The sequence below is a fragment of the Schistocerca piceifrons genome, chromosome 3 (genome assembly GCF_021461385.2).
Source record: "Schistocerca piceifrons isolate TAMUIC-IGC-003096 chromosome 3, iqSchPice1.1, whole genome shotgun sequence".
NCBI classification, from domain to species: Eukaryota; Metazoa; Arthropoda; class Insecta; order Orthoptera; family Acrididae; genus Schistocerca; species Schistocerca piceifrons.
The window spans coordinates 284,527,322-284,549,104 of record NC_060140.1 but is presented as its reverse complement, the minus strand read 5'-3'; the positions used below and the strand labels follow the sequence as shown (position 1 = coordinate 284,549,104).

General features: G+C 42.8%; 1 pseudogene; it reads left to right on the top strand.

Moving 5' to 3' along the window:
- Positions 1-15,217: 15,217 nt before the first annotated feature.
- Positions 15,218-15,335, top strand: LOC124790768 (annotated as a pseudogene).
- The last annotated feature ends 6,448 nt before the right edge of the window (positions 15,336-21,783 follow it).

Genomic DNA, 21,783 nt, shown 5'->3' with positions numbered 1-21,783 from the left:
GGGAATTTGCTAGCTTGGAAGCAAAATAGAAGACAAACAAAGCCAAGAAGTACATAAAAAAACGAACTAGTACAGGCAAGTCTGCTAATGTCAAAAATGGCCCTTAATTTGACATAAATTTTTTTTAGAATGTACGTCTGGAACACAGCACTGCATTGCAGTGAATCATGGTCTATGGTTACACGAAAAAAGAATCGAGGCATCTGATGTATGATACTATAGATGGATGTTGAAAATTAGGTGGCTGATATAACAAGGAATGAGGAGGTTCTTCGCAAATTCATCGAAAACACTGAGAAAAAAAGAAGCGACTGGGTAGCAGGATATATATGAAGAATAACTTCCATTGGACTAGATGGAGCTGCAGAAAGTGATAACTTTAGGCAAAGTTAAGATTTGATTACATCCAACAGATGATTGAGGCCTTGGAGTGCAAGTGTTGCTCTGAGATGAAGAGGTCGGCACAAGAGAGGAATTCGTGGCGGCCGCATCAAACCAGTCAAAAGACTGATGGCTCAAAAGGAGCTGCTCTGATAGCTCATTGCTTTCCAGACAAATTTTGGTGAGCTGGAAAAGGAGCGGAGGAATCGCTAAACAGGGATATTTGGGAGGGGATAATCTGTTTCAGCGTTGTTCTTAGAACGGGGTGAAAACTCAAATAGCCTCGACGGAACCGAGGGGTTAGAACTGCAGTAATTTGATTCGGAAATGATGCGTCTCAAGCGGAAACGTAAAGGATACTTATGTGTGTCTCTAAATGTGTACCTCACTGACCATGTATTAGACCCAGTAGCTGATAACCAGTGATTCACACTCAACTCTAAGAATTTTATAAAATTTTAGTGCTAGCAAGGCGAAAACCATGTCTCATAGAAGATCATCAGAATTAGCTAGCGAGGGAAAGGAAGACAAACGTGTTATCTTTGTTTGATTGTAATTTCAAAGTGGGATTGGGGCTTGTTGATCACCTAGCCAAAGAACTTACTACATTGAGAAATTCCAGGTACGGATTACTGGCGTGGAGATGATGGTAGATGAGAAGATACTCCAGGGAGTAAATAATGGTAGAGTCTGTTCCATGAGAATGAAGGGCCGACCAAACGGCAGATGAATTGGCACTGTGTTAGCTGACCTTACAAAGGTGGAAATACAAGAATGGAGGAGAAAAACAGAACAGAGAGCGTGGAAGCAGTTTATTGAGGAGATCAAGGGCCATCGAGGGTTATAGTGTCGAATAAGAAGAAAGAACAGGGAAAGAAATTAATTTAAGGAAGACGGCTTAGTAGAACCATGAACTGAGCTTGCAATTAACTGGGCACTGGAACGAACAGATACAGTAATAATTAGTAGCATCCAAACATGTTCTATCCTGTACACGACTCAACAAAGCAATTCGAGAGATAATACTATCATCTTCAATTTGTCTTTCAGAACTCTTTGTTACGTTGTATGTAGGAAATAAAATGGCTGGATGCTACCAACTATTTCTTTTATTCCAGTCACCAGTCTTCTGACTAGTTTGATGCGGTCCGCTAAGATTTCCTCTCCTGTGATAACTTCATCTCAGAGTAGCAATTGCCAAGTACGACCACAATTGTTTCTTGAGTGTATTCCAACCTCCGTTTTCTCTACAGTTTTTACTTTCTACAGCTCCCTCCAGCACCGTGGAAGTTATTCCCTGATGTCTTAACAGATGACTTATCTTCATGTCCCTTCTTATTAGTGTTTTCCCCACATTTCTATCCTCGCCGGTTCTCTGAAGAACTTCCTCATTCCTTCGATTTTCAATCCACCTAATTTTCAACATTCTTCTGTAACACCATATCTCAAACGCTTCAATTTTCTTCTTTTCTGGTTTTCCCACAGTCCATGTTTCACTATCATACAATGCTGTGCTCCAAACGTACATTCTCAGAAATTTATTCCTCAAATTAAGGTCTATGTCTGATACGAATAGACTTCCCTTGGCCAGGAATGCCCTTTTAGCCCGTGACAGTCTGCTTTTCATGTCCTCCTTGCTTCGACCATCATAGGTCGTTTTGCTGCTTAAGTAGCAGAATTCCTTAACTTCGTCCGTGATCCCCAATTTTGATGTTCATTTCCTCGCTGTTTTTATTTCTGCTAGTCCTCATCACTTTGGTCTTTCTTCGATTTACTCTCAACCCATATTCTCTAATCACTAGACTCTTCATTCCATTCAACACATCCCGTAATTCTTCTTCACTTTCTCTAAAGATAAAAATATCATCAGCGAATATTATCATTTTCACCTCGAATTTTAATCCCATTCTCCAACCTTTCCTTTATTTCGTCTTCGCCTCTTCGATGAATACATTGAACAGTAACGGTGAAAGGCTGCATCCCTGTCTTATACCATTTTTTAATTTTCGCAATTTGTTCTTGGTGTCCCAATCTTGTTGCTCCCTCTTTGTTCCTGTACATATTGTATATTACCCGTTTTTCACTATAGCTTAGTTCTATTTTTCTCACAATTTCAAACATCTAGCACCTTTTTACTTTGTACAACGCTTTTTCCAGGTCGATAAATCCTATGAACGTATCTTGATTTTCCTATAATCTTGCTTCCATTACCAACCGCAACGTCAGAATCGCCTCTCTGGCGGTTTTATCTTTCCTGAAAACAAACTGATCGTCATCTATCACACCCCCAATTTTATTTTCCATTCTCCTTTGTGTTATTCTTGTCAGAAACTTGGATGCATGAGCTGTTGAGCTGACTGTGCGATAGCTGTCGCACTTGTTGACTGCCGGCCGCGGTGGTCTCGCGGTTCTAGGCGCGCAGTCCGGAACCGTGCGACTGCTACGGTCGCAGGTTCGAATCCTGCCTCGGGCATGGATGTGTGTGATGTCCTTAGGTTAGTTAGGTTTAAGTAGTTCTAAGTTCTAGGGGACTGATGACCACAGCAGTTGAGTCCCATAGTGCTCAGAGCCATTTGAACGCACTTGTTGACTCTTGCTGCCTTCGGAATTGTGTACACGACGTTCTTGCGAAAATCTGATGGTATATCACCCGTCTCATACATTCTCTACACCAACGTGAATAGTCATTTTCTTGTCTTTCACCAAATGTTTTAAGAATTCCGGTGGGCCTGCCGGAGTGGCCAAGCGGTTCTAGGCGCTACAGTCTGGAACCGCGCGACCGCTACGGTCGCAGGTTCGAATCCTGCCTCGGGCATGAATGTGTGTGATGTCCTTAGGTTAGTTAGGTTTAAGTAGTTCTAAGTTCTAGGGGGCTGATGACCTCAGATGTTAAGTCCTATAGTGCTCAGAGCCATTTGAACCATTTTGAATTCCGGTGGAGCTTTACCTACCCCTTCTGCCTTATTTGATATTATGTCTTCCAAAGCTCTTTTCAATTCTTTTCCAATTTTGGATCGGCTGTCTCTTCCATATCAACTCCTGTTTCTTCTTATGAACAGCCATAGTGGCTTTCCATCTATTTGCTCTCTCTTCTGCATTTAACACTGGAATTCGTATTGTACTCTTAATGTTACCGCCTTTGCTTTTAATTCACCGAAAGCTGTTTTGGCTTTCCCATATGCTGAGTTAGTCCTGCCGACAAACTTTTCGTTTTCGATTTTTTCGCATTTTTCTTGCAGCCATTTGTCGTTAGCTTTCCTTCACTTCCTACTTTTTTCACTCTTAAGTGATTTATCGTTTTGTATTCCTAAACTGCCCTAGTCATTTTTTTTATTTCCTGCTATCGTCGATGAACTGAAATATTTCTTCTGTTACCCACGGTATCTTCACATTTACCCTCTTTCTACCTATGTTTTTTCTACCACTGTCATTGTCTTGTTTTAGAGAAGTCCATTCTTCTCCAGTCAAACTGCCTACTGAGCTATTGATTAAAGCAGGATCTTTAGCCTCTGACAACTTTACGCATATCTCTTCATTCCTAACTATTTATGTATCCCACTTGTTTGGATATTGATTTTTCCGGACTAGTCTCTTAAACTTCATTCTACTCTCAATCATTATTAAACTGTGATCGGTTCTTGGGTACGCATTACAATATAATATCGGATATCGGAATCTCTGCTTGACAATGACATAATGTAACTGATATCTTCCCAAATCTTCCAGCCCTTTTCCAAGTATATCTCCTTTCTCTTGTGGTTCCCGAACAGAGTACTCGCTCTTACTAGCTGAAATTTTTTGGAGATTTCAATTAGTCTTTCTCCTCTCTCATTCCTAACACCAGGCCATATTCTCCCATAACCCTTTCTGCTGTTCCTTCCCCTACAACCGCATTCCAGTCCCCCATGATTATTACATTTCCATCTCCCTTGTTGTTGTTGTGTTCTTCAGTCATGCGACTGGTTTGATGCAGCTCTCCATGCTACTCTATCCTGTGCAAGCTTCTTCATCTCCCAGTACCTACTGCAACCTACATCCTTCTGAATCTGTTTAGTGTATTTATCTCTTGGTCTCCCTCTACGATTTTTACCCTCCACGCTGCCCTCCAGTACTAAATTGGTGATCCCTTGATGCCTCAGAACATGTCCTACCAACCGATCCCTTCTTCTAGTCAAGTTGTGCCACAAACTCCTCTTCTCCCCAATTATATTCAGTACCTCCTCATTAGTTATGTGACCCACCCATCTAATCTTCAGCATTCTTCTGTAGCACCACATTTCGAAAGCTTCTATTCTCTTCTTGTCCAAACTATTTATCGTCCATGTTTCACTTCCATACATGGCTACACTCCATACAAATACTTTCAGAAACGACTTCCTGACACTTAAATCAATACTCGATGTTAGCAAATTTCTCTTCTTTAGAAACCCTTTTCTTGTCATTAACAGTATAATTTTATTACCTCTCTATTTCAACCATCATCAGTTATTTTGCTCCCCAAATAGCAAAACTCCTTTACTACTTTAAGTGTCTTATTTCCTAATCTAATTCCCTCAGCATCACCCGACTTAATTCGACTACATTCCATTTACGTACTAAATTACCCGTTCAATATCCTCATATACATTCTCTATCTCTTCAGCTTTTGCTTACGATGTCGGCGTATATACCTGAACCGTTGTTGTCGGTATTGGTTTGCAGTCTATTCTGATGAGAGCAGCCTACCACCGAACTGTTCACAGTAAGTCACTCCACACCCTACCTTCCTATTCGAAATGAATCATACTCCTGTTATACTATTTTCTACTGCTGTCGGTGTTACGCTCTGCTCATCTGGCCAGAAATCCTACTCTTCTTTCCATTTCACTTCACTTACCCGCCCATTTCTAGATTTAACCTTAACATTTCCCTTTTCAGATTTTGTAGTTTCTCTACCGCGTTCAGACTTTCTACTCTCCGACTCGTAGAAAGTTATCCTTTCGTTGGTTATTCAATCATTTTTATTAGTCACCTCCCCCTTGGGAATCATGACACTTTTTTCGATTTCAGGTGTCTTTAATGTAGTGGTTTCCGTTGCCTGCTGGATCCTACGCTGTTAATCAAAGCTGATCCTTCTGCTTTTCGGAACAGTTCCGCGCCCCAACGGCGTGAGAGTTCTCTGAACCTCTGTCTGTTCCTCCGCCGTCTTTGACAAGGCCGGTGGCAGAACGAGAGTGACTTCTAATGCTGGAGGTTTTCGGCCTCTATTGATTATTTTTATAGAAACTTAAACAGTGGTGTGGTTCGAATCCTGGACCGAGGACTTTCTGATTACTAGTCAAAGACAATACGATAGGCCACAGGTAGTCCCAAGTTTTAACTATCAAATCGAAAAAAATAAAGTTATTTAATTAACTAGTTTCCTTCGTATGAGCTGGCCGGAGTGGCCGAGCGGTTCTAGGCGCTACAGTCTGGAACCGCGCGATAGCTACGGTCGCCGGTTCGAATCCTGCCTCGGGCATGGATGTGTATGATGTCCTTAGGTTAGTTAGGTTTAAGTAGTTCTAAGTTCTAGTGGACTGATGACATCAGAAGTTAAGCCCCATAGTGCTCAGAGCCATTCGAACCTTCGTTTGTTTATATATATCTGCAGTCCGGTAGACAATGAAATCGCGCGCAGCAGTACCGCAGCACACCACTGGAGGAGACAAAAGAAAATGGCGGAGCCAGCTTATAAAGTGGGCATGAGCGTCGCTATTTTGTTTTACTACGGTAATGTGAAGCGATGACTACATATAGAGACAAACAAAAAGTTCGTTACATAACTTTATGGTATTTTTCGGAGGTGATGATTGAATCTTTGTGGCTACCTCCCCTACAATTAAGAAGTACACATCTCTCTGCAAGAAACGTGCTGAAAACTAAATTCTGATCACACTATTCCGGCGTCTGCCGGAGGGTAGGTTCCACCCTGCAGGGCAACCGCGCCGCGCGCACCTCGGCGCTGAGCGGCCGTGACTCATCGGAGGAACGGTCTCCAGCGGCGCGGCGGCCAAGGCAGGGCGGGTGCTGGAGCTGGAGCCGGTGCGCGGGCGGCTGGTCCGGCTGGAGAACCTGCAGCCTCAGTCTGCCGCCAGCAGCCGCGCCGTCCGGACGCTGCGGGACCCGTCCGCCTCTGCAAACAGCGTACGTACTCCAGCTGCTACCTGCTGCTCCCTGCTCGCTGCTCGTTCTGCGCGCGTCTAGGGGCTGGTGGCTGGTGCCAGCGTCTTCAGGCCACGCCGTGCTCACTATGACACTGGCACCAGGCAGATATAATTAGTGTTATTCCTACTGCAGTAATTCAACACAATGCGTTTCGAACAATGGGCTCGACCTCAGGAGAATGTTCAGTACCGATAGCTATTTCTTGAACGCACACCTGGCGACGCGTGGTACATATTCACATGAACGAAATTCGCTTGCTAACTTTCTTGTTTTTGTCGGCACTTCAGCTACTTACACAGTCAAATGTTAGTCGCTGTTTCATTAGCAACTATGGCAAGGTACCATTACCCGCGTGCAACTTACGCGCGTATAGTTCGGTTATATTTGGAAAGAAACGGAAGCATGGCATCCTCTCTTACGGTTAAAACCGATATTTCCGTTTAAAATACGCTACTAGTAACTTGCCTCCCCCCCCCCCCCCCCCCAGCCACTATTTGTTAAAGATTCGAACTACTCGTACGAAACAGCTTCAAACATCTAATCGATTTACAATGTGTTAGATATTAAGCGTGTACACGAGAACAAGTTTCAAAAAGAATTCAAACTACGCGTAAATTTATTCGAAGTCGCTAAGTGCTCCCATTATCAAACACTGTATGAGGAGAGTCTTAATTCGCACTTCAGTATATTCAGGACATGGTGCCCGGTGCCCCACTGCTCATATATATATATATATATATATATATATATATATATATATATATATATATTACCACCATGAGCTCCTGGTGTCCGTCCCCGGTAGCTGAGAGGTCACCGCGACAAAATGTCAGTCCTAAGGGCCCGGGTTCGATTCTCGACAGCATCGAAGATTTTTCTGCGCTCTTGTCCTAATCACCATCACTTCATCCCCATCGACGCGCAAGTCGCCGAAGTGGCGTCCACTCGAAAGAATTGCACCGGGCGAGCGGTCTACCCAACGGCAGGCACTAGTCATTCGACATTATTATTACTATTGGCTGCTGGTAAAATACTGTATTTGTGCAACTACTTCCAGTCCTCTGACCATCAGCAGGTTCATGTAAGTATTCACATCATTATGTTAGGCGAACTGCGATAAGGATTATATACTTCGCCTAACATGATGCTGTGACCACTTTTACGAACCTGATGATGGTCAGACGAATGAAACCGATTGTATAAATACTGTGTTAACCCTCTAACATAAGATTATACCTCTCAATGAGTAGATTTTGGCAGAATTTTAATTCGAATAGTAATTGTACAAAACATTGAATATCACATTTTTGTTGCCCCTGGAAGCCATTACATACGCAACCTGCAACTGGGACAACGCACTGTGTTAGTGTTTTAGTAACTGTAGATTATGCATGTGACTCCTGTTTAGCCGCACATACCAAGGCAGTGAAATGTGTTAATCTGTTATTAGAGAATGCAGGACAAAATTAGTTTGACTATACTGATGTTTTGATTCAGTGGAAAACAAAAAGCGCAGTCAGAAAAAAACTGTATGTTTTGGATTATCTTTGTGTTTCCGTTATCCATACAGTCTATGGTCCACTTCAACATGGAGCTTACTGTAGCTAGTTCGATTACCAACTCTGCTGTTTTTCACTTACGAATTCGTATCTACAGCCTATCCTCTGCATATCACTGCGAAGTACACGGTGATCGGAGCTGTTTTTTCGTTATTTTGTTTTTTTTATTCAATGGCTTTCGGTACGTGCCCATATAGACAACTCAACAGTGGAAAGATTATGCAACAGATTGGTTCGGCAGTTCAGTATGTTCATTAGGGGCAAGCCGTACCCTGGTACGAAGTTAAATAGGCTTAGTCTTGTTATGTGACGCCTTGTCAGCGATGTTCGTGTTACCTATGACCATGTTAATGTAAGGACAGCACAACACCCAGTCCATGAGTGAAGAAAAAAAATGTCCGACCTGGCCAGAACTCGAACCCTCGCCCCTTCGATTAGCAATCTGCCGCGTTGACCCAAAGCTACCGAGGCAGTCAGTCAGCTCGGCCCTTTACCGTTTCCCCTAATTCTTACTGTATAATAAAAAAATTTTTGGAAGTTATTCTGGGATATCTTCTGAGTATTTTAGTATAAGAAACGAGCGTTCTCCAGCGGCTCGATGCAGAGTAATAACGTAATTATAATTATTCCGTTTGTTACCCCAATCGCTATTGTTTCTTTGTAAATACTTTGACAACAGTGAAAAAGCGTGCAATATACAGTCACCAAACTTAACACGGAATGAGCGTGTTTCTCATAGGTGTCTATTACAGATGCATAAGTACCATCATATGGTTGCCGGCGCTGCGGAAACAGCACGGCATACCGTCGTTGTACCGCTGTTGCACTGCGTTCAGTTAACCCATGCGCGACGGTCATATCAGCCTATTTTCCGTCTGTGAAATGGTCCATGCTGCTGTGATCGCTGTTAACCTAGAAGCACCGAGAGAGGTGGCGGAGTGATTAACACACTGGTCTCGCTTTCGGGAGGACGACGGTTCAAACCCGCGTCCGGTCATCCTGATTTAGGTTTTCCTTGATTTCCCTATATCGGTTCAGGCAAATGCCGGAATTGTTTCTTTCAAAGAGCACTGCCTATTTCCTTCCCCAGCCTTCCCTAACCCGGGCTTATGCTCCGTCTGTCACGGCCTCGTTGTCGAAGGCACGTTAAACACAAATTTCCTCCTCCTCCGAGACAAAAGCGAGCTGTACGGACTGTAACCTTGCGAGTGAAGAGTTAAGTGGACATTGCTGCTGTCGACAGCAAGTACCTTGAGTGAATAAGGCACATAGCGCATACAGTCGACATTAGCGTTACTGTGCACATAATTTCGGAGCAGTACACATACAAAGATAAGTGAGGGTAAGAAATCAAACGAAATGCTGTCACTTTTTAACGAGGCATCGGAGACCACAGGCCTCTTGTGCCAAAATATTCTGAAAATATCCCTGAACAACTCCGAAATTTTGTTGGTGAACATCGGGTCACCCTGCAGTGAAAAGGTTGCACCCATCACTTACAATTCGTATTCTTTGCAATGCAGTCCAGAGTTTTTCGAGCTTTGAGCTATCGTCGGGTTTATAACCAAGAATAACTAACCACGTTTCTTAATTGTACCCCGTGGGTGGATAAATTGCTCGAAATAGATAAGGCTAAATACATTCGGTACAAATTACCAAAAAAAAAAAAAATGCCAGTGCTTTAATTTCTTGCGCAGTCCTCATTTATTTAGAGGATTTACGCAGAAGTGAGTGGCTTTAATAGTGACGCACTGTTGTGACTGTTTTGTACATATGTGTGTGCATCTACATGCATTCTTTGATAATCAGTGTAATGTTGAGACGCACGATATGTAACGAACCCGGTGGCATAGTGTGTAACTAAATGGCCGTATTACAGATACTTAACAGTTCTATCGGGTTAGACAATTACGCAGTTGTATTTCCTGCGCTTCTGCGTACTGTAATGACTCTTGCCTCCTTAGCTCTTTCGTACTTCAATTGAAATATTCGAATCCGTATAAATTTCGGCCTGGCTTGAGTTAACTTTTATAATTATATTATATATTTCACATCCAAAAATAATTTTTCATATATTCAACCACCAAAAAACTATTTTTCTGATAACATAATTTTATTTTTCATATCGCTCCATTAGGAACACCGATCTTGAACAGTGAAAATTAGTAATCACATTTGTTAACTTAAAAGAGTCAAAATCCACTTTACAGTAAATCTAATATTATTACTCTTTTGCTTTTATGTAATCAAAATTTCTGTTTTCATTTATAATTTTTGTAATTTTGCTATCGATAGTGCAATCGACAATTATACAAAGACAGGGAGCTGATAGTTTTTATATTACCAAAATCAACAATCTTCATTATTAATTATATAATTAACTACTGCCAGAAAACGTTATGTAAATTATAACTGAAAAGTAATTTCAGTTGAGTCATAAATTCATTTGAACTATATCCTGTTCTAGAAGGATTTTGATGCTAAGTAAGTAATACTTATAGGAATTTTGGGCACAAAACGCGCTATTATAGTTTCAGTTGTTGTGGATGTTGGTCAATGTAACTATCAAGTTCTTTGTGTTGTGTTGACATGTTGCACAATGCATTTACTTAACAAATAGTGTTGTAGAAAGCGTCAAGAATTTACGAATAAATACTAATAATGTCAAAAAGTAATAATATTCCAGAGACTTTTACTACAACAAAAAGCATTGGAACTATCAACTGGAAGGCATATAAAGGAACCGACACCCTAGACAACCAGACAGCCGCAGCAGGATAAGCAACATTTATCTGCTAATCTAATGTTTCTGCCCTTGTGAAATTATATAAACGTCGAAATCATTAGAATAGTTCAACGTAGAATATTTACTTTCTGTACGTCTACGAACATTTTGACAGTAAGGGATAGGGTTTATTACAGTACCTATATCTGTTTTCTGCAAATCATTGTGAAGTCTTCGTTACACTCTCTCTTACATTTTAATAGACTGCAGGCACCAGACACAAATCGGGTCCCTCGTGTTGCATTCATTCTGCTCAATGGGTTTCAATAACAATGCGCATATTCAGACATGCGTCAAGGAATAACAGATTAAATCTCTTGGAGGTAACACTGAGGAGAGTCCTAACGAAATGCGGGATATTAAATAAAGCTACTGTAAATGTATGTAAATGATGCCTCAGTTGCTTGCGTGGTTCTATGTTCTTTTGAGAGTTATGTAAAATATGCGTGGCGTGGGTGGCGAAGCTTTTGCACATCGTCATAGCAGTGATGCCCTTGAATAAATGACACCAGTGTTTCTTTCGCCCTCTAGCTGCAGCCTGTAATTAAATATTTTCACGTCAGTACGTTGGCAACTGTGTGGAGCTTCAAAAGCCGTAGCTTTAATCAATGTTCGCGTAATATGCTTTTATTTCTTTTTAAATTGCTAATTTGAAGTCTTTGACAGCCACTAGCGAATTTGACGAATCTGTGGCCAAATCTCTAAATGGTCTGCTCTACTCTTAGTCTAACCAGATAAAATTACTAGTTTACACAAGGAAAAAAAATCCAGAAAATTCTCTGTAGGTGTTGTCTCACAGCTTTTCATTATTTTAAAGCCCAAGCCAACACACTTGACATATATATCACTGACATAAATAATAAACTTTAATCTGAGCGATGGTTTTACAACCATGTACACTGATGGAAAATCATGACATCGTAGCTGTTACCGTCCGAAGACGTTGGTCACAGGTGTTAAATGAAGGGGCTTATAAAAACACATCCCATTCGGAACATACACAACAACTTCACGAAGTACCAATTCTCTGCAACCATTTTATTTTCGTCAGCTATGATTTTTTAATTCCTCTGGTCATTTTTTGCTTTCTGCTGTAAAATGTTTCCCATTTTACATACTTCATTAGTAAGTGCTATTTATTTATCCTTTCAGCTCCATTGGAATATTATGACTGAATGTTCTGTTTCATTTTTAGATATTCAGAGTGCTCGTTGTTATAGACGGTTACGTTTCGACAAATGCTTGTATAGCTTCAGCAAGTGGCATATTTTTTTACGAGCTCAGTCTTTTTTCGTCTGTGGATATGATTATATAAGCACCACTCAGAATATTTTATTATCGATGTCCTACTGTCATCTATATACCCTAACTTCACTGGGCAAGGGCATAGCAGCCCCAGTAGAACAATGCCTAGTAATGCACAGCGGTGTTCATATCAGATCAGATATTACATATTTACTCTTTATCCCCATTTATTGATGCCCACGAGGTTTTTTTCGATGGAGCTCGATTCAGTTGTGAAGCGTTATCTATATTTTCGTTTACGAAGTCTGTAAAGCAAAATTTTGTGTATTCATAAGCGACTTATCAATCTCCGAGCAAAATAATATCACTGCCAAACTAGAGTTTCGTTCAGTTGTCAAGATTTTGTTGGGTTGGGTTGTTTCGGGAAGGAGACCAGACAGCGAGGTCATCGGTCTCATCGGGTTAGGGATGGACGGGGAAGGAAGTCGGCCGTGCCCTTTCAAAGCAACCATCCCGGCATTTGCCTGGAGCGATTCAGGAAAATCACGGAAAACCTAAATGAGGATGGTGGCCGGTCGCGGGATTTTACCATTGTCCTCCCGAATGCGAGTCCAGTGTGCTAACCACTACGCCACCTCGCTCGACCAACAAGATTTTGTCCCATACAACCGTGTAATCTCGAAAAGTCGATGATAACAAATTCTATTATAGAGTTAGCCATTCATATTCGTACAAAGCGTAACCTGATGTGAGTTATGATATTTTCCCTGCTTAGTATATATATATGAGATATATTTCCTAGCGTCGCTCTTCACAGTATTTCGACTACTGACCTAATACGTCTGAGATCACCATACGCTGCTCGTTACAACGCCGACTAGTTAACTACTCCAAATACGTGCGAAATAATGCAACAGACTACGTGACTCGAGACAGCGAAATACAAAATACATTTTCCGTAACAATGAGCAATATAGAATCTTACTTATTTCCCTGGGAACACGAGAAGCTATTTTGCAGCTATCTGGCAATACGCTTAACTCTCAGCTGATGTTTTGCTGAAGTATTGTTCTGCTTATATAAATGACATAATAGTAATAAATAACTTCGTGTTCCCTATCGCGCACGCTGAAGCTACAAATCTTGCCATATAACTTCCAACTGGTTTTTCAGTATTTCAGTTGCCTGTTCCCTCCAGTATTCTCGATTTCCTACTCATCACACATGAGATTTCGATGGATCCTTATCTAAAAGGGGTGCAAAAAATTATAAATTTTATCTGAATATATGAGATATACACTCCCGGAAATGGAAAAAAGAACACATTGACACCGGTGTGTCAGACCCACCATACTTGCTGCGGACACTGCGAGAGGGCTGTACAAGCAATGATCACACGCACGGCACAGCGGACACACCAGGAACCGCGGTGTTGGCCGTCGAATGGCGCTAGCTGCGCAGCATTTGTGCACCGCCGCCGTCAGTGTCAGCCAGTTTGCCGTGGCATACGGAGCTCCATCGCAGTCTTCAACACTGGTAGCATGCCGCGACAGCGTGGACGTGAACCGTATGTGCAGTTGACGGACTTTGAGCGAGGGCGTATAGTGGGCATGCGGGAGGCCGAGTGGACGTACCGCCGAATTGCTCAACACGTGGGGCGTGAGGTCTCCACAGTACATCGATGTTGTCGCCAGTGGTCGGCGGAAGGTGCACGTGCCCGTCGACCTGGGACTGGACCGCAGCGACGCACGGATGCACGCCAAGACTGTTGCTCCTGGGGTATCGGCGAGGACCATTCGCAACCGTCTCCATGAAGCTGGGCTACGGTCCCGCACACCGTTAGGCCGTCTTCCGCCCACGCCCCAACATCGTGCAGCCCGCCTTCAGTGGTGTCGCGACAGGCGTGAATGGAGGGACGAATGGAGACGTGTCGTCTTCAGCGATGAGAGTCGCTTCTGCCTTGGTGCCAATGATGGTCGTATGCGTGATTGGCGCCGTGCAGGTGAGCGCCACAATCAGAACTGCATACGACCGAGGCACACAGGGCCAACACCCGGCATCATGGTGTGGGGAGCGATCTCCTACACTGGCCGTACACCACTGGTGATCGTCGAGGGGACACTGAATAGTGCACGGTACATCCAAACCGTCATCGAACCCATCGTTCTACCATTCCTAGACCGGCAAGGGAACTTGCTGTTCCAACAGGACAATGCACGTCCGCATGTATCCCGTGCCACCCAACGTGCTCTAGAAGGTGTAAGTCAACTACCCTGGCCAGCAAGATCTCCGGATCTGTCCCCCATTGAGCATGTTTGGGACTGGATTAAGCGTCGTCTCACGCGGTCTGCACGTCCAGCACGAACGCTGGTCCAACTGAGGCGCCAGGTGGAAATGGCATGGCAAGCCGTTCCACAGGACTACATCCAGCATCTCTACGATCGTCTCCATGGGAGAATAGCAGCCTGCATTGCTGCGAAAGGTGGATATACACTGTACTAGTGCCGACATTGTGCATGCTCTGTTGCCTGTGTCTATGTGCCTGTGGTTCTGTCAGTGTGATCATGTTATGTATGTGACCCCAGGAATGTGTCAATAAAGGTTCCCCTTCCTGGGACAATGAATTCACGGTGTTCTTATTTCAATTTCCAGGAGTGTATTTATCGAAATGTTATACGAATTTCTCTATTTCGAGATTTACTGCCGCGTTTCAAAACATAATAACTATTTCTATAATGAAGTCAAACTGTTGATGTATTAGCATACATACGAACATAGACAATTGTTATGTTGGCTCTAGTGTCCGTCGACAAACAGTACTTTCAAACAATAATTTGGGGTATATCCCGATGTGAGTCCGATGTAAAATAAAATGCTTCTGTTAACAGTATAGTTCACCAAACCGTTAGCCATATGACGCAGAGGTTAAGGCATTGAATTCGCCTTCAGGAGGAACGAGGATCGATTTCTCTCACCTGTCCATTCATTTTTCGACGTTTCCTAAACATATACAGATAGTTCTTGAAAAAGGACAATTTCTTTCACCGTCTTGCTTCATTATGGCAACGGCCTTGCCGCAGTGGATGCACCGGTTCCCGTGAGATCACCGAAGTTAAGCGCTGTCGGGCGTGGTCGGCACTTGGATGGGTGACCATCCAGGCCGCCATGCGTTGTTGCCACTTTTCGGGGTGATGTCCATTATAATTATCCGGGCTGTTATGCCGTGGTCGGTTGATGAATCCTGAGGTGATTCCCAACGTTTCGTCCACTACTGGGTGATGGCAACGGCGATCGACGGCGACGGACAGCGGCCAATTGCACTGACGTTTTCAAAACACGTGACGTCACGCCGCGGCGCGGGGGCGCGCGGACACGGAATTTAGCGGCAGTCAGTAGCTGGCCAGTGTGTGTGTTGGACCTTCCATCAAGCTACGGACCCCCTTGAAGATGTCTCCCGCAGTCGGAGACGAAACGTTGGGAATCACCTCAGAATTCATCAACCGACCACGGCATAACAGCCCGGATAATATAATGGACATGATATTTCCGGCCGTGAAAGTTTACATTTTAGTATTTTTCGGGGTGCACTCAGCCTCGTGATGCCAATTGAGGAGCTACTCGACCGAATAGTAGCGGCTTCGGTGAAGAATACCATCTTAAAGACCGGGAGAGCGGTGTGCTGACCTCACGCCCCTCCTATCCGCATCCTACTCTGAGGATGACAGGGCGGTCGGATGGTCCCGGTAGGCCACTCGTGGCCTGAAGACGGAGTGCTGTGCTTTTTTTCTTGCTTCATTATGAGCTTGTGCTCCACCTATAATGGCCTTGGTATCGACTTATTCTCCACCAGTACACTTAAATATATCTTAGTAGTACACAAAATTGCTCTGTATCTGCACTGCTGGAATACAATTTAAGGTAGTGATTTGAACATGAACTACTCTGTATTGGAAAAAGACATATTGTCAATGGAAATTAAGTGACTATCTTCTTTTATTTTATATAATCTTACGACAGAATCACATGAGTGTCGACCAGTCAATACAACTGACAACATTGATGCAAGCCGGTTACTCGGTATTTTTCAGCAATAACACGTCATATCTGAACGTGAAGCCGAACGAAGTTATTGATTTATCGGCTATACTCTTGTAAGCATTTTTCGTGACGCTATTACTGTCAGCTATATCAGGTAATTATCTTCGTCGGATACCAAAATTTGACGTAGATGTAACTGCCTTCTTTACAAGTACGACTAATAAGAAACTAGAGAAGTAACGCAGAAATTTATTTGTTCATGCTACAGAGGAAGTAGGAGTTCAATCTTTGTTTGTCAGAATATGAGTGAATGAACGTTCTGAAACATCGTGCAAGTTATAATTATTGCTCTGTTATTACAATTTTGCAAAACAATTTTTTAAAAATCGTTTGACTCAGTTGAACAAGGATTTTGGAAACGAATCGTCAACGTCATAGCTGAGGAACGCTGATAGCGTTTGCCAGGCGTGATTTGTCAAAAATGGCAAAAATCTAGATCAGTATCAGGTTGATTTGTAACCAACGTGCTGGTAATCTGTTGGTAAATAATATCGTTAAACACTTTACCAGCATTACGCAGCGTCTGTTATACAAATCGTGATTGGACACTCTCAGAAAGTCTGACTACTGCGGACACTGCTGGCCATGCCAACGTGTTAGGCTGGTTACGTCAGTGTGCTGTCTCGTCCGAATGGAGGACTGGAATTAAATGGGCAAGCGTTTGCTACTGAAACTGTAGAAGTATATCAGTGCACAGCCATGTGAATCTGGTACGTCCTGCCCACCTACCTGTAGTGTCTGACGGAGGAGAAATGCAAACCGTGAGGAAGCGCGAAATGCAGATACATTTCGTTTCGCAACACTGTTGACAGTAAGTGAATGATTAGCTTGCATATCATACACTACCCGACAAGAAAATGAAGCACCCATAAAGGGACGAGGAAATAAAATGAGCCTGTACGGGCTGAGCAGGCATGTAATGTTATTTCAGTGACTGAGCTGCCAACCAATTTATAAAGAACTTGGAAATGAGGGCACTTATCAGTAAGACGTTGCATATGTTCTGGTCACGATGCATGTATTGGCCCCGTCGGGAAGGATGTCATGTCCGCAGCTCGTGGTCGTGCGGTAGCGTTCTCGCTTCCCGCGCCCGGCTTCCCGGGTTCGATTCACGGCGGGGTCAGGGATTCTTCTCTGCCTCGTGATGACTGAGTGTTGTGTGCTGTCCTTAGGTTAGTTAGGTTTAAGCAGTTCTAAGTTCTAGGGGACTGATGACCATAGATGTTAAGTCCCATAGTGCTCAGAGCCATTTGAACCATTTTTTGAAGGATGTCATGAAACCGTTGCATCCTCTCTTGAGGCGAATTGATCCGCAACTTTTGCAACTGGTCCTCTATATCGTGGATAATGGCACTGGGACATTTTGACGTCCGAGTTGATTGCACACATGTGGCATCGTAAATAGGTCTAGGGCTCTGGTTGGGCACAGGAGAACCTCCACATTACGCAGACAATTCATAGACACACGTGCCACGTGTGGGCGAGCATTGTCCTACTGAAAAATGGCACCCCATTCTGCTGTTCTGGTTAATCGCACACATGTGACATATTAGACAGATCTAGGACTCTGGCTGGGCACGGGAGTACCTCAACATCACGCAGACAATTCATAGACACACATACCACGTGTGGACGAGCGTTGTCCTACAGAAAAATGGCACCACGTTCTGATGTTCGAGATGATCGCACATATGTGATATCTTAGACAGACCTAGGACCCTGGCTGAGCACGGGAGTACCTCATCATCACACAGACAGTTCATAGAGACACGTTCCACGTGTGGAGGAGTGTTGTTCTTTTGAGAAATGGCACCACAATACTGTCTCAAGAAAGGTAACAGACGAGGACGCGAATGTTCGGAACATAACTCGTATCGTCAGAGTTCTCTCAGTCACTATCTGCCATGATCTGTAGTCATATCTGATGGCTGCTCACACCTTGACGGGAGGAGTAACACCGCCGTACCTCTCGAAACAAAGGATGGGACAACTCCACGGCTTGTCCCACGTTCCCAAGCAGTCCAATATAGGCCTGCTGAACATTGCACTGAATATTGCAATATTGCACGACACGATCAGCTGACCAAATGGAGACTCACAACGAGGCTCCTTTCAAACTGTGTCATGCGCTGATAACGCTGTCTCAAACGTTTACGCTGCATCTCCGTGTCCTCCACAATGGTCATTCAGTATCTGCCGTTGTTCAAACCACTTATATACTCTCTCAAACATGGTGACGATACTAAATACGAGAAATACTCTGATAGCCGTTCTATCTTTCACAGAGAATTACAGCTCTGATCATTTACATGCCCGTCGATGATGTGTATACCTACGACGTTACACTGACATCCGACAATGTCATCTACTTGCTTCGCTTTTTTTTTTTTTTTTGCCAGGTAGTTTAGGTTTTTCAGTCTGTAGAACCAATGAACATCTTATCAATAATGATAATTTAAGTGCATACGTACCTCTAATTGTCAAGTAAATATTAATCCCCTTATTAAATTGTAATTTCTTTGTACCATATGGATTCCTGTAATCAATACGGGATGCATCCACCGATGTCGTCACATAGCTGCCTCCCGATGGAGCTGCTGCTGTAAGGTCATTCCGTGCCATAACGAAATATTCGCCTGACGCTTTATAACTTTATTCGTTCAAATGACTATCGTTGTTTATACTGTTTATACCTAGAAGTCGTATATTAAGGTCTCATATAGAGTGCAGCCTTACGAAGTATTTTTTCAGAGTAATTATCTCCAATGTAGCATTTTATGCAAGTGAAACGTGGAAATTACACTGTATGGACAACAAACAAGTTTTTGATGTGTTCTGATGCGGAATAACGCTGAAAATTAAATACGTATATCGGATAACTACTGCCGGTCAAATATTTAACAATGAAATTCGCCAAATTCAGTTGCAGTCAAGTCTTCGAAGGAAGCACTTGAACTACTCACGACATCTAGAAACATATGGCCCCAGTATGCCAATGTCGATTATTTTTGAGAGGTGCACATAGGGCCTGAAGATGGCATAATGAATTGCCGAAACGTAGCTAAAATAAAACAATATCTCCATTGCACGGCTGCTAGGCGAATTTCATTGTGAAATAAATGGATGTAGTTTGCAATAGTTGTGCGGAAATCAACAGACTCACAAACAGTGCCCAACGTGCAGAACTGAACCAAACCTGTCTTCCGACTGCAGACAACAAAAGTAACATACGCTACCTGCGTTATTTCATGAAAACAAACACATAAATTAAAACTTGTAGTTAAATAAATCTATACTAGATATGCTGCACTTTTTATTTTTCTATCCACTATCATATCAGTTATAGTTCTCATGAACGATTCGTCTCTTAATACGAGGGCGTGCGAAAAGTAATGCCTCCTAGGTTTTTCTTGAAACGTTTTAAAGCTTTTTACATAAAGCAACATTCTAAAACCTTACTTTTCATGTCCCTCTGCCGCTACAGATCTCCGTATTGTAGTGTGCAACGTGACTCCGTGTAACGTAAATATTTCGGCTCGTGAGAAATAGCGTGCTGTAATCTAGTTTCGAATTCGAACAGTTTTCCCACACATGCAGTACCCTCTCGTTCAGCATGGCAAAGCTTTCCACACACGAGAGCGGCGACGTCTTCAGCTCTGCGACGCCTTGGGTTCACTGTCATCAATCATCTTCCATATAGTTCCGACTTGACCTCATCCCATTATCGTCTGTTTCGAAAACTTGAAGAACACCTTCGGATTTCACTTTGACAGTGATAGATCAGTGCTAGCATAGGTGAGGTTGTGCTGCACCAACAAAATCAAACATGCTACAATGAAAGTATCAAAAATTGGTCTCTCGTTGGGAGAAATGTGTTTGTCGCGAGAGTGACTGTATGGAGAAATAAAATGGTTCAAATGGCTCTGAGCACTATGGGACTTAACATTTATGGTCATCAGTCCCCTAGAACTTAGAACTACTTAAACCTAACTAACCTAAGGACATCACACAACACCCAGTCATCACGAGACAGAGAAAATCCCTGACCCCGCCGGGAATCGAACCCGGGAACCCGGGCGTGGGAAGCGAGAACGCTACCGCATATGGAGAAATAAACATGTCGAGATGAAGAATGAAGATCTAGAATGTTAATAACATTCCTATTATTTTAAAATCTTTAAAATTTTACCCATAAAAATTCGGATGCAATACCTTTAAGCACCCCCTCGTACAAGTCCAAATATTTCATATTTTTGAATCATTATTGTCCTTTATTAGGCATTTTGTCTCGTCCACTCTTCATTCTCCTTCGTTCCTTGTTTGATCGTTCCTCCTGCGACAGCACATTTCAAAGACTTGGAATCGTTTGATTTGCGTCCTCTACGTTGTTCACGTATCGCACCCTTATCCGGTTGTTCATCAAACACAGACTTCCATTAAATTTTTTTTTATTTCAAATTTTATATTTATGGATGTCAGAATATGCTTCTTTTTATAGGCCTTTTCTAAGATACATATTTGTTACTACATCTTCCACACATCTTCCTTCTTTGTCTATTCTGCTTCCGAGACAGCAAAATTCGTCCACTTCGTGTCTCTTGTTGAAATTTACTATTAAGTTATCTAGCATGTCCACCAGTAAGCACATTATTATCATGGTGTTTTTTCCTGTTCGTTTGTGTGCAGATTGATTCCAGCCACCAACTGGTACCTTCTCATTAAGCAGCCATCTCAAGTATTGATTGTCACAGGACCTTGTAATGCCGATTTTCTGTCCTTAGGAGGACGGATTTCTGTATCAGAAATCATTATGATTCTGAGTACAAGTTACGTATTACGCTTGTGGCTAGGTTACTTTATAAATTATAATTTGTTAATTTGAATCACCTGGAATACCCTGCGCTCCCTAACAAATTTTTCAAATACCCCTGTCTACTGACACATATCCTAAGTCTACATCTACATCTATATCCATACTCCGCAAGCAACCTGACGCTGTGTGGCGGAGGGTACTTTGAGTACCTCTATCGGTTCTCCCTTCTATTCCAGTCTCGTATTGTTCGTGGAAAGATAGATTGTCGGTTTGCCTCTGTGTGGGCTCTAACCCTCATGGTCTCTTCCAGAGGTATACGTAGGAGGGAGCAATATACTGCTTGACTCCTCGGTGAAGGTATGTTCTCGAAACTTCAACAAAAGCCTCTACCGAGCTACTGAGCGTCTCTCCTGCAGAGTCTTCCATTGGAGTTTATCTATCATTTCCGTAACGCTTTCGCGATTACTAAATGATCCTGTAACGAAGCGCGCTACTCTCCGTTGGATCTTCTCTATCTCTTCTATCAGCCCTGTCTGGTGCGGATCCCACACTGCTGAGCAATATTCAAGCAGTGGGCGAACAAGTGTAATGTAACCTACTTCCTTTGTTTTCGGATTGCATTTCCTTAGGATTCTTCCAATGAATCTCAGTCTGGCATCTGCTTTACCGACGATCAACTTTATATGATCATTCCATTTTAAATCACTCCTAATGCC